This window comes from Staurois parvus, unplaced genomic scaffold, assembly GCF_062004578.1.
Source record: "Staurois parvus isolate SC_StPar_1 unplaced genomic scaffold, SC_StPar_1.0 ptg000401l, whole genome shotgun sequence".
Classification (NCBI taxonomy): Eukaryota; Metazoa; Chordata; class Amphibia; order Anura; family Ranidae; genus Staurois; species Staurois parvus.
In genome coordinates, this window is record NW_028318197.1 from 6,206,372 (window position 1) to 6,220,986 (window position 14,615).

Here is a 14,615-nt window from a genome sequence, read left to right on the forward strand (position 1 = left end):
AAGGGTGGCATGGATCCCACCGAGAGAAGCAGCTCCAACCCCAGGGAGCCATGCTCGGAGCACGGAAGCAGGGGACACTTCTGAACCCATGCAACTGGGACTGGCCCGTTCCACTTTATCGGCCGAGGAACGTCAGAGGAGACGATCGCAGAACCTATGTCTGTACTGTGGGGAAGCTGGTCACCAGGTGCGCTCCTGTCCTGCAAAAATGAGTAAGTCCGCTTCCTGTTTTCCTTTACCTACAGAAAGGGGTGACCTATCTAGTTACCTGGCAATACCTGTGTCGTTACAGCTTCCCGGAGGAACCCTGTCGGTGACCGCAATCATTGATTCGGGAGCATGTAGTTGTTTCATTGATCTTACTTTTGCTCACCGGCAAAAGATTCCCCTCCAGACCAAAGAAAGGGGGTTTAACATCTTCCTGGCAGACGGGTCTAGCATAAAGTCGGGAGTGGTGGATCAGGAGACTCCCCCTATTTTTACCACGATGGCTGACCATCATCAGGAGTTCCTCCGTCTGGATGCCATCGCATCCCCCCTTTTCCCAATCATTCTGGGGCTTCCTTGGCTGCGGGCCCATATCCCCCAGGTTGATTGGGAGAAGGGAACGGTTCAGTTTCGGTCACCATACTGCCGGGATCACTGCCACGTCCCAGGGCCCGTGCCTCCCCGGTTTCTCCTATGCATGGATGGTGATACGGATCTGTCTCAGGTTATCCCTCCGGCCTACCACGATTTCTTAGATGTGTTCAGTAAGCGAGGAGCAGACATTCTTCCCCCACACCGTTCCTACGATTGCCCCATAGACCTCCTACCCGGATCTGAGATTTCATTCGGTCGCATTTTTCCTTTATCGGAACTAGAATCAGGGGTTTTGAGGGAGTATATTGATGACAATCTGCGGAAGGGATTTATTCGCCCGTCCACGTCCCTGGCCGGGGCTGGGTTGTTTTTTGTAGAAAAAAAAGACAAATCGTTACGGCCCTGTATTGACTACCGAGACCTGAATAAAATCACAGTAAAAAATCGCTATCCGTTACCCCTAGTCCCTGAGCTCCTCCAGAGGTTAGGGTCAGCAGCGATTTTTACTAAATTAGACTTGCGGGGGGCATATAACCTTGTACGTATCAGGGAGGGGGATGAATGGAAGACAGCCTTTCGTACGAGATTCGGTCATTTCGAATATTTGGTGATGCCGTTCGGGCTCTGTAACGCACCGGCCACCTTCCAACACTTTATTAACGATGTCTTTCGTGATTTCCTCGATGTCTTCGTGGTTGTCTACCTAGATGACATCCTGATATTTTCACCCTCACTGGAGGCTCATAGGGAGCATGTGGCAAGGGTCCTAACACGTTTACGCCAACACGGGCTTTACGCCAAGGCAGAAAAATGCTGTTTTGAACAGTGTGAAATATCGTTCTTGGGACTGGTCCTCTCTCCCGCGGGGGTCGCGATGGATCCCCAGAAAGTCACGGCGATCTTAGATTGGCCAACACCCACCGATAAGAGGGGGGTACAGCGTTTCATTGGATTCGCAAACTTTTATAGAAAGTTTGTCAGGAACTTCTCAGGGCTGGTCTCCCCAATCACGCAACTGACTAAACAAGGGACTCGTTTTAAATGGACCCCTAAAGCCCAGACCGCGTTCGACACGCTCAAGAAATTGTTTACTTCTGCTCCCATTCTCTGCCATCCAGATTCTTCTCTTCCATATGTTTTGGAAGTGGACGCCTCCGAAAACGCGGTAGGAGCGATTCTTTCCCAAAGGAGTGGTATCAAGGAGTTACTGCATCCCGTGGCGTTTTTCTGCAGGAAGTTGACTCCGGCGGAGCGCAATTACGATATTGGAGATCGGGAACTCCCTGCCATCAAGTCCGCTCTAGAAGAATGGAGGTATCTCCTGGAAGGAGCCACACATCCAATCCTAATATTCACGGATCACAAGAACCTCGAGTATTTAAGGACGGCGAAACGACTGAGACCACGCCAGGCGAGATGGGCTCTTTTCTTCTCTCGGTTTACCTTTCATATAACGTACCGACCTGGGTCTAAAAATACAAAACCAGACGCTCTGTCCCGCATGTTTGAGGACCCCGACGATACAGTGTTACCTGACACAATTTTGCCATCCGGAAGCTTCCTCGTCCTGCAAACGGAACTTCGCTCCAGACTGATTGACGCTTCCGTTGGACTGCCAGTCCCGCCCGGGTCGCCTCTCCAGAACCGCGATGGTCTGCTTTGGAAGGAAAATTGGATCGTGGTGCCAGAAGGAGTTCAAACTTTCGTCCTGGGGCACTGCCACGACCATCCAATGGCAGGGCACTTTGGGGTGGCGAAGACTCTGGAGCTACTACGGCGCTCATTCTGGTGGCCAAACATGGTCAAAGACTGCGAGCGCTACGTCCAGACCTGTCCCACCTGCCAAAGGAACAAGCCCTCCAGAAGCAAGGCCTGGGGATTGTTGCGTCCATTGCCGATACCCAAACGGGCCTGGCAAATGATTGCCATGGATTTTGTAGTCGAACTCCCACCGTCTCAAGGCTACACTGCTATAATGGTGATCGTGGATCGCTTTTCAAAGATGGCCCATTTCGTGCCCTTGGAAAGAACCCCGTCGGCACCGGAGACTGCACGAATATTCATCAAGGAAGTAGTAAGGCTACATGGGATACCCGAAGACATAGTGTCGGATCGGGGAGTCCAGTTCACATCTAGATTCTGGAAAGCCTTATGTGAAGCATTAGGAATCAAACTGTCACTGTCATCTGCTTACCATCCACAGACCAACGGGCAAACAGAAAGGACCAATCAAACATTGGAACAGTACCTCAGATGCTACACCTCCTATCTCCAGGACGACTGGCTAACACTGTTGCCTTCTGCAGAGTTCGCCTATAATAACTCGAGCCACTCAGCGACGGGACAATCACCGTTTTTTACCAATTTCGGATATCATCCTACGTTTCTCCCCGACCTAACGCCCGAAAGTCCGGTACCCGCATCTCAAGATGTCTTGCATTTCTTTTCTGTCAATAACAAAACGATTCAGGAGGCCATCACTAAAGCCCAAGAAGATAGTAAAAAGGCGTTCGACAGGAAGAGAAGAGGAGAGCTGTTGCTCCAGCCGGGGGATCAGGTTTGGTTGGCTACGACCAACTTGAAAATGCTGTGTCCTTCCAGGAAGTTAGGACCGAAGTACCTTGGACCGTTTCCAATTAAACGGGTGATCAATGAAGTGGCCTACGAACTTGAGCTCCCGGAGTCTTTCAAGATACACCCGGTGTTCCATGTCTCTCTCCTGAAACCATCCAGACCAGATTCCTTCCCGGATCGCCAATCCAGACCTCCTGAGGCGGTCGCCATAGGTGACCAGGAGGAATATGAGGTAGAAACTATTCTCAGTTGCCGAAAGAGGGGGGGCCAGACGCAGTTCCTGATAAAATGGAAGGGTTATGGCCCTGAGGAGAATTCTTGGGTACCCATCCAGAATGTTCACGCCCCCAGGCTCATCCGGGAATTTTTTCGTGGCCACCCGCGGTGGAGAGATCAGTGGGGCTCCCGGAGGGTGCCCATAGGGGTGGGGCAATGTCAGGGATCGCGGCGTCCTGTCGGCCGGCGCATGCGCGCTGGCGACGGCTCACGCCGGGACACAGGCACTAGGTCCCGGCGAGCCGTGGATGACAGGATGCCGCGCATGCACAGTGGGACCCGCGGGCGCGCCTCGGGCGGCCAATGACAGCCCGGGGGCGCGTTCTGAGCGGCCAATGACAGTGCAGGGCGCAATATTTAAAGATGCCCTGCACTGTCAGTAATCGCCGCAAGGTCTATCTGAGTTCCTGAGTCCTGTACCTGTGTTTTTGACCCTGATTGACCCTGACTACGCTGCCTACTCCTGTGTTGACCCGGATTGTCCTGACTACTCTGCCTTCTCCCATCCTGACCCTCGGCTTGTTTTTGACCTCTCTACGGACTGACTTATCCTGCTGACCCTGCGTGTGACCTGACTACTCTCCGCCTGCCGATTCTGTACCTCGCCTACCCCACGGGACCCCCGCTCGTGATCCATCCTGCTAGGTCCTGCCGTCCTCCTCACATCTGGCTCTCCCGGTACCAATACATCCCCGGAGGTTGCCCCTGCCACTGGTGGGCCTGCTCGGAGGTCGTGACCTGGTCCCGGTCTGTTTCAAGTCCATCCCCACCATCAGGGGCCCTGGTGAAAGCACAGACCGGGACTTAGACTCCACGCTTTGGGTAGGTCTGTCAAGTGGGCAGCCAGGGGCACCACCTGGCGGGTTCTAACAGCCTTGCTTACGTCGCAGCCTTGTTGGAACAGGGTGGCCGTCCATCAACCATCCACTACTCCATCCATCTGGACCATCCAGGGTTGCACGGCACTCATCAGTGAACAGGACTGTTTGAAAATTAGTCTTCATGTATTTTTCTGCCCAATGCAGCTGTTTCTGCTTGTGAACATTGGATAGTGGTGGCCGAATAGAAGGTTTATACACAGTTGCAAGACTCTGGAGGACTCTACACCTTGATGTCCGTGGGACTCTAGAGGCACCAGCAGCTTCAAATATCTGTTTTCTGCTATGTAATGGTATTTTAGCAGCTGCTCTCTTGATCCAATGCATGGATCTGGCAGAAATCTTCCTCAATGTGCCTTTATCTGCACGAACCCGTCTGTGCTCTGAATCAGCCACAAATCTCTTAATAGTGCTATGATCAAGTTTTCGTGAAGTATCTAATGTTTTCATACCTCGTCCAAGGCATTGAACTATTTCACTCTTTTCGGCAGCAGAGAGATCCTTTTTCTTCCCCATATTGCTTGAAAATGGTGCTCTGCTTAATAAAGTGGAACACCCTCCTTTAGTGATTTTTCCTTAAATTGGGTTCACCGGCCAATCTAAGTATCACAGGTGTCCGAGATTGTTGTCAGTGATCAAAAGAGCCCTGACACACAATGCCATCCATGAGTTAAACTGAAAAATAAAATATTTAATCTTAGTGACACTTAAATAGAATTTGCATAATAATTTGGAACAGGGTATAGATTGTACTAAAGACTTGTTCATTTTTGACTAGGTTTTAAGTAAATAAAACTTTAACTCAACTGTAAACCCCACTGAAGTCTTTGAGGAGCAAATCTTGATACTAAATTCCAGCTATCTTCTAGCCATTTTGACTAATAGAAAAATTATTATCAAAAAAGAGCACGGGGAGCTGACCTTTGCCATGAGGAACATTTAACAAAGCAAAAAAAAGGTATTATACAGCAGGGAGGTCTTTTTAACGCAACTTTGTAGCTGACACGGAACAAAAACACCAATCCTTTAAATTACATGTGTAAGAGATGCCTTTAAGATGCCTTTAAGACGTTTGTGTAACACAGCAGTACAATTTTCAGGAACAATGCTAGTGACCCTGTATTCTGGCATCACATATTGTGGATAGGTAATTGATTTTTAAACTATTATTTATTTATTACAGGTACTTGTATAGCGCCCTCAATGTACACAGCACTTTATATGTACAGTGCTCAGCATAAATGAGTACACCACTTTTGAAAAGTAAGATTCCCTTTCACCCTGTTCTTCTTCAGAAATGCAACAGTGGCCTTAGATGTGTGTTTTGGATCATTGTCATGTTGGAAAAGTGCACGATGACCAAGGGCGCGGAGTGATGGTAGCATCTTCTCTTTCAATATAGAGCAGTACATCTGTGAATTCATGATACCATCTATAAAATGCAGCTCCCTGACACCAGCAGCACTCATGCAGCCCCACAGAAGGACACTGCCACCACCATGTTTCACTGTAGGCACCATGCATTTTTCTTTGTACTTCTCACCTCTCACTTTGAAGCCATCAGTTCCAAAAACATTTATCTTGGTCTCACCACTCCAGAGTACAGAGTCCCATTAGTCTTCTTTTTCAGCATGGGCCATGGCAAATTCTAGGCGGGCTTCTTTGTGCATGGACTTTAGAAGTTTCCTTTGTAGACAACACCCATGCATGCCATTCCTCTGCAGTGTATGTTGTATTGTGTCATGGGAAACATTCACCCCAGTTTGGCTTTCTACTTTTTTAGCTAACTACAGTGAACTTGCATGGCGATTTTCTTCAACCCTTCTCATCAGAAAACGCTCTTGTCTAGGTGTTAACTTCCATGGATGGCCTGGAAATTAAATTTTTGTATCACTTTTGCTACAGTATTCTGACTGATAAGTAAAGCTTTGCCAATCTTCTTGTAAGCTTCACCTTTCTTGTGTAAAGAAATGTAGCGATATTTCTTTCTCAGGCCTTGTGACATTTCTCTTCCATGGGGTGCCATTGTTGACAGCAAGAAATGGGAAGGGGTTTTCTTTGTTAAGTAGCACTCTTTTATAATCAGCTGTCTGCTGGACACATGTTTAATGAATAATTAGACTCACCTATAGTTGAATTCTTGTTAATTAGAATTTTGCTGCCTAAAATTTAGCTTTGCTCCGAAGACTTTCATTGGTGTGTGTTCATTTTTGCAACATGGTCTTGAATTAATTTGTTAGGAAAAATACTTTTTTGTGTGTGCAAATTAGCAAATCTTGTTTGCAAGCAATGGACCACATTTGTGGGAGTATTTTTAGTATAGTGTCCCATAGAAAATGTTGATTCTGAAAGGAAAGGTTTTCTGACAAATTTGTTGGGGTGTACTCATTCATGCTGAGCACTGTGCACAATCTAAGGTCCCTAACTTAAATTCATACATACTAGGGCCAATCTAGACAGGGACCAATTAACCTACCATATCTTTGGAATGTGGGAGGAAACCCATGCAGACACAAAGAAAACATATAAACTCCAGGCAGGTGGTGCCATGGCTGGGGTTCGAACCAACGACCCTAGTACTGCCAGGCAGAAGTACTTGACAAAAAGTCCTTTTTTAAAGCAGTTTTAACTGACACATCTGATTTTTTTTTTAATCAAGTGGTAATAGGTCTGAATTTAAATATAAAAATAATCCCCCTGCGCTCCACTGGTATGAACAAACACAACCCCAAATATATGCAAGCTGCAACCACCTATTCCCAATACCACAGGATGTATGACATAAAAAAAACAATATTGGTGAAGCGCTTCACATGAAAAACAAAATAAGTAGGTGCAATGATATAAAAATACATATATAGTGACCACACTGTATTGAAAGGTATAGATAACTAGTGCTAAATAATCCCCCCCAAAAAAATATAAGTGCCAAGTGCTGAAAGTGCAAAACAGGTCATGTGTTTCCTACTAGATCGTGCCAAAATACAATATATGCACAGAAAACATAATACACAATAACATTGCACACTCTAACTGAAAGTGAAAAGTGCTCAGTATGAGTATGAATATTGGTTAAAAGTAAAATCCACAATAAAGTGCAAAACAGGTCATGTGTTTGATGACTAGATCATGCCAAATTAAAATATATGCACAGTGAAATAATACACAATGACATTGCACACTCTAACTGAAAGTGACAGGTGCTCAGTATGAGTATGAATATTGGTTAATCATTGGTTAGTATCCTGATGAAGCCACTTGATATCGTGGAGTAACGCGTAGAGCGCAGTGACGTACATCCGGTTACGCACTTTCGGCAGACGCCATCTTTGAGCACCCAGTACCTTGCAGTACACCCACAGCACACGTTAGACCTGCTGGATGAGATCTGCTATACTGTGAGTGTTCTCTTTTGGCTTGTTTTCATCTGCTATATGGAATTAACGGCATTTCACTATGGAGACTCTCTTTGTCTACCTCTCTATGGCCTTGTGATTATCCCGGGGGTATTACCATCTGAGGGCATAAGTGACCTGGCAGAGGAGATCGAGTGGTACTACAGGAGTATTATTACAGAGATCCCCAGTCTGGTGCAGCTATATTACTTAAAGCATTGTGGCCCTTAGGGGTCGCATGGTTAAGGTGAGGAGGCACTTTAGCCACTTTTGGATTACGATATACACGTGTGGCATGCTAACACGCATCATGTTTGGAGTGAAGAATTGAAGCACTGACATTGCGGTGTTTATTTGCACATGAAATGTCAAGCACTTTGTTATTGCACTTTAGTGTGGATTTTACTTTTAACCAATATTCATACTCATACTGAGCACCTGTCACTTTCAGTTAGAGTGTGCAATGTCATTGTGTATTATTTCACTGTGCATATATTGTATTTTGGCATGATCTAGTCAGCAAACACATGACCTGTTTTGCACTTTATTGTGGATTTTACTTTTAACCAATATTCATACTCATACTGAGCACTTTTCACTTTCAGTTAGAGTGTGCAATGTTAATGTGTATTATGTTTACTGTGCATATTTTGTATTTTGGCACGATCTAGTCAGCAAATGCATGACCTGTTTTGCACTTTATTGTGGATTTTACTTTTAACCAATATTCATACCCATACTGAGCACTTTCCACTTTCAGTTAGAGTGTGCAATGTTATTGTGTATTATGTTTACTGTGCTTATATTGTATTTTGGCACAATCTAGTCAACAAACGCATGACCTGTTTTGCACTTTCAGCACTTGGCACTTATATATTTTTTGGGGGGATTATTTAGCACTAGTTATCTATACGTTTCAATACAGTGTGGTCACTATATATGTATTTTTATATCATTGCACCTACTTATTTAGTTTTTCATGTGAAGCGCTTCACCAATATTGTTTTTTTTAATAGGTCTGAATTGACCAGTTTAAGTAGTAGCTAAAACAAATTTAAAATCAATAGGAAAATTTGCTTTTAAAAAATAAAGCTAAAATCCTTAACTTCATGAAAGTGGCAAAACATTTTCATAGTATAATTTGTGAGCTTCTTTTATCACAGTACCAACTGCATTATCTTAGTTTAATAAAATATCAAAACAGAGCGCACAAAAACACTTTACAGTCACAAAACCTATTCCCCAAACCCCCGCCTATGCCTGTATCCCCAATTATTCCAACATATCAAAATATAGACTTAAAGTGGTTCTAAAGCCTAAACATTTTTATCTTAATGCATTCCTTGCATTAAGGTAACAAATGTCTAGGCATCCATTTTGGCCCCTAACCCCCCTATACTTACCTGAGCACTTATTCAATGCAGCTTTTTTCTCCCCTCACTTCCATATCTCACTGACTTTGGTGGGACATTGGAGGCCATTGGCATCTAGTACTGGTAGCCAAAGTCAGTGATGAGGGAGTGGGGGGCGAGGCCAAGTCTGTGTCAATGGATACAGCAGCGGGGCTTGAGAGTGAGCATGCGCAAGTGCCCCCATGGGCACAGAGCAAGTAAGAATAGAAATGTTTGTTATTTTTTTAAATTTTCCTTTACAAGCACTTTAAGATGAGTGCTTAGCAGAAATTGGCTAGTGTCAAGTGTCATATAAAACAAAAGCTACTCTATAACCACCCCACATTATGGTAGATCCTTAAAGAGGCAACATTTTTATTTCTAATTAGAACATTCAGAGATTCATTTTACTAATTGTTAGTTATTGTTTTAATGGAAATAAAGAAAAATGGTGTAAGAAAATATTTATAGAAAGACAATACAAAACAGACACAAACAATGATAAAACAGGGTAGGATTAAAAGTGAAAAATACTTAGGTAAAATTTACCTGTTCACTGGCCGTCAGAAAAAGTAACACTCAATACCCGTGGCAATTTTGATGTCAAACAAGAGCTCAAGCTGCAAATTCAATCATATTTTTGGTCCTGGGAAAGAGTGCTATAGAATTAACACACCCAATCAAAAGGTCCAAGGAGTGTGTCTAAGGTGAACTCTAAGGTGAACTTGCGGGGTTTATTATGCTTCAACAGACACACTTATTTCCTCTTAAATACAACTATTTTTCCATGTGACAAGGTTTCATCATCTAAAAAAAGTATATTTTTAGCAGAATGAAATCACGATTTGTTAGATACCAAATCTGATATAGATATTATGTATGTTAGGAGGTTTAATGTGTCCTATTAGCCTTATTGACCTTGTAAAATAGGCATGTCTGATGTCTAATCGATTATAATCTTCCCGTACATTAAAGTGGAACTACACTGCATCTGAGCACCACAAACCAAAAATGCTTTTTAACTAATTTATAATATTCAAAGTAAACTCACATATCCACCCATGTCTCCATGCTTTATTTAGCTGAGGAATCACTTTGAAAAACACCTGTAAGCATTTCTGGTCATGGCCATTTTGAGTAAGGGCAGATGATTCATGTAGCATTTACATTCTGAATCCATCAGCCCTAAACTCAAGCATGCAGGCAGGAGGGTGTGCTTTGCTGAGAAAATCCCTCCTCCCCTCCCAAAGATCCCTGGGATGTATGACATCATTTGCCTTGGCCTGGAATCCAGGAAGTAATTGAATAAATGTAAAAAAAAAAGTTTAAAACAAGTACATTTGATATGCTTTCCTATCTATTTACCAATGCTAGCAAGCATAAAGATTAAAAAATAGTCAATGTTGATTGAGAGAGTGAAGTTCTCATCTAATGTAACCACGTTTTATGAAGGTATCTCAATTATAGCAGGAATGATGTAGTATGTGTAAAGTCTTCCTCTGGTATTTAAATAATAAAAAAACAGATTTAACTTTAAGTTGCTGTGCCAGATTATTTATGACAGACCATTCATGACAGATCTCATTAGCAGTCTTTTGTATGCATTGTTTTTGGAGGTTTAAGATTTGTTGGCACTGCATCTAACTTTTTCTGCTTTGTGTCAAATGTTTGGGGTTTGTCAGACCTCAGTTGTGTTGCAGTCCATATACCACACTGGGTCAGAGCTGCTGCCAGCTGTTCAGGAGCAGGCCAAGAGGATGCTGACACATGCCATATTCAGCCATGTATGGCAATGGCACCAACCTGTTGTTTGCCCTTCGCGTGGAAAAATCTTGTCTGGTACATGTCCTTCACCTGTTGGTGCAGCAGTACTATGTTTGAAGTACCCTAGCTTCCATAAGGTCCTTTATCTTGCCAGAAGGGTTTGTGGCCACTTTAGCTGGTCATCAGTTACCAGTATTTACTTGGAATAAAAGCAGAACTATCAGCTACCTTTCAACTTCCGTATCTGTAAGCTCCCCCCCCACACACACTCACACTGGAACTCAACATTGTCAACACTGACCATGCTGCAAAGGCTGCTCTCTTCCTACAATTCCTCCTCCTTCTACTACTCCTCCTCTTCCACCTTCACCACTTCTGCCTTTCTGCACTCCTCCCCCTCTTCTTGCTTCACCTAATCCTCCTCATCTTTCTAAATGCCCCTGAATTATAATCATCTACTCATTTCAATCTTATTTCAGTTCTCATAGGGCTCATAGACCACACCTCGACCGGTTTCGTCCTGATTTGACGTTTTTAGGAAATTGATGATAATACTTCTGTATGAATGAGAAGCTGATAACAGAGAGGTACCAAACATCCACTACAGATGTTATTGATAAAATAAGTATGAGAGACTGTCAGATGCATTCTGAACACAGGAGGTTGGCCACTCAGCATGAGCACTATTCAGAGAATGTTTTGCTTTAACCTGAATGAATGCAAAGTGTTCTCTGACTGGACAATGTGGAGAGTGTGACAACACCACTCCAATTCTCCACTTTGTCTAATCAAAGAGTGCTTTGCATTCATTCAGAAAATGCAGGGCATTCCCTGAATGGAGCCTGTATTGAGCTGTTGACGTCTTGTGTTCACAGTGCATCAGGCCTGCCACTTAGCACAGAGCCTGGAAGGAAGTGGAGATCACTGGAGTAGTGGTGTATATTTCAGTGATTTCCAGCTTCCATGGGCATCAGCCAGGTATGCTATATACATAGTTACACTGGTCCAAGCTGGACTAATGTCACTATGTATAAAATATCTATAACTAAAATTCCTATTTAAATACTATTAAAAAGCTATGCCTTTACATGGGAAGGATTATATCATATGGGCTCAAAGGTACTAAGGTCACTAAAGAGCTAAACAAGTAATCTTTCAGGCACCTTTAATGTAACAAGGTTAAAATACTTAGCTGGTCGGTCTTTTCCCTGTAGAACTCTGTCAGGCATGTATCAGAGAAAACAGAGAATGCATAGGCGCACATTTTTGCGCCAATGCCAATTACCTATCAGCCGTGCCCATGGGCATGTGCACGCATGCACACTTGCAGACTGGCACCAGGCGGGCTATTTAAACCACTGCTGCACTGGGAGTCCTTGCCTTCTGGTCTACCATATTCCCTTGTCTGCTGTCTGTTGTATCCTGATCCTGTTGCCGACCTGATCTGTCTTGACTTCGCTTGAACTCCACCTGCACCGACCCAGCTTACCCTTTGGCTACACCTCTGCCTGTTCCCCTGCTATCTGCCTATGGTTGCTGACTTCTGGCCTGAACTTCGACTAGCCTGCTCCCTGTACCTGATAGATCGCAATCCGACTTGTCTGACTCTGCTTCTTCTCCAGCCTTTGCCTACCACTTGCTACCTACTGTCTACAGTTACCAAGGTCCTGCTAGAACCTACCAACTGCTGCTCCTGCTGACCTGCATCCTCTGCTGACCTGCATCCGCAACTGACCTGCATCCTGGTCGTCTGGACTACCCACCTGTCGGCTGACATTGCAGACTTGCCAGGCACTCGTGCCACTCCTGGCTCTCGTGTCTTCTGTTTGCTCTATCAGAGGCACCGAGCAGGAGGTGTAAGAGGACGCCCTTATCTCCACGTCAGGCTGCCCCACCAGGTACGTGACAGCATTTTATGGTATATGTAGAGCATATCAGTGGCACAAAGAAATACAAATGGCACCAGCAAATAATTTATAATCAAATATCAATATAATAAATAATGATTCACAAAGTAATAAATGTTAACTTAGATAACCCATGATAGCTTCAAGCATACAAAAAAATAGACAACAATGTAATTGTTGCAGTAATTACTACAAGTCTGAGTGGGTGTTTAATAGAAATTGCAGATATGCCATACCCTATAAAGAGAAAGAATAGGAAATGCTTTGGGTTGTTATTGCTTTGCTTACCTTACACAATTGTTTTCTATTTGTTTTTGTATTAAATATATAATATGAGCCACCAGAGGGTGCCCTTAATGATTCAGAGCAATTTATTGACTTTTTTCAATTGTTAAGACAAAATATCAAAAAGTAAAAGAGTGTAATGTTTTCATTGAGTTGTCTGACTCGTAGAATTGCAATATGTTGCAATATGAGTGGCAGCAAAAAGCATGACTATTGTGTAGTTTTTCTAAACAGAAAGTAGAGCCGATATATGTAATGAATAAATATCGCTGTCCTCCTGTATGTGTATAATTACAAATTTACAGAAGGTTTTTGAAAAAAACTAAAACACTTTGATGGTATTATTTATATCTAGTTGATCCTTCCTATAATATTTTGATACAATTATTTGTCGTAGCCTCCCTAGCGGTTTGATTATGTCAGTATTTCTGTGCTCAAAGCAGTACATTTTTTTGCATGGAAATATGTCGTTTTTTTATTGTAGGCTTGTAATTCTTAGGAATAACTCACTGAAATCTGTCCGAACAAGAGTCTAGTAAACATCCCGGGTATGTTAAAATTTGAAACACGAAATCATAAATTATAATTTAATAAATAATCATAAAAAATAATAATATAATAATAATAAATTTAATTCAATAATGTAATCAAACCAAAAACACTGAAATTTGAAATAGAGCGCCAAGTTCGCACATCACTGATCTTAGTTGCAAAATCATTTTCAGTGTCGAATTTCCCCACAAATCATTATCACTCAATTCTGCAAGTGGTTCTAATTTACTATCGCTGTTCTTTAGCTGGTCTAAAACCGCTTTTGACCTAAAGGGATGCTTTTTGGACGCCATGGACTTTTCTCAGTTTCCAGGCGGAAAGAACAGTAAAAATGCAGGCAGGGCACAAGACAAAGCACTAGTGACAAAATGTATGTGAATGCTTTGATACAGTAATGTTATACTATGTGATTTTAGTGTATTAGTGAATGTCACTTTTTAACATTTTTAAATTTCCCCTGTACGACCTGACGTCGCAGGGAACAGAACCCGGAAGACAGATGCCGGCATCGGCCGGAGGAGATGGCCGGGGACGCTGCAGGGGGGACATCGCGGGAGCGAAGGACAAGGTAAGTGCAGAAGGGATCCCGGAGCAACGCTGCAGTGTATTCCCGAGTGTAGCTCGGGGTTACCACTTGTGGTGCTGAAACTTTACCCCGAGCTACACTCGGGAATACCTCCAGGGAGGTTAAACTTGAATTTACTTTAAAGTGATCTTTTCTATTTTCTAAGCATAGGGGTACTTTTATAATTTGTTCCATCTGCTGTTTCCAATTCATATTTCCCCAAATCAGGTAGCCTTCAGTAAACATACTGCAATGCACTGCTATTGATGTGCAAATGTTGACAGAGTGGCAAAAGTTATTAACTAAAGCTGGCCATACACACATTGAATTCACACTCACCAGCCATTTTATTAGGTACACCTGTTCAATTACTTGGTAACACAAATTGCTAATCAGCCAATCACATAGCAGCAACTCAATGCATTTAGGCATCTAGATGTGAGGAA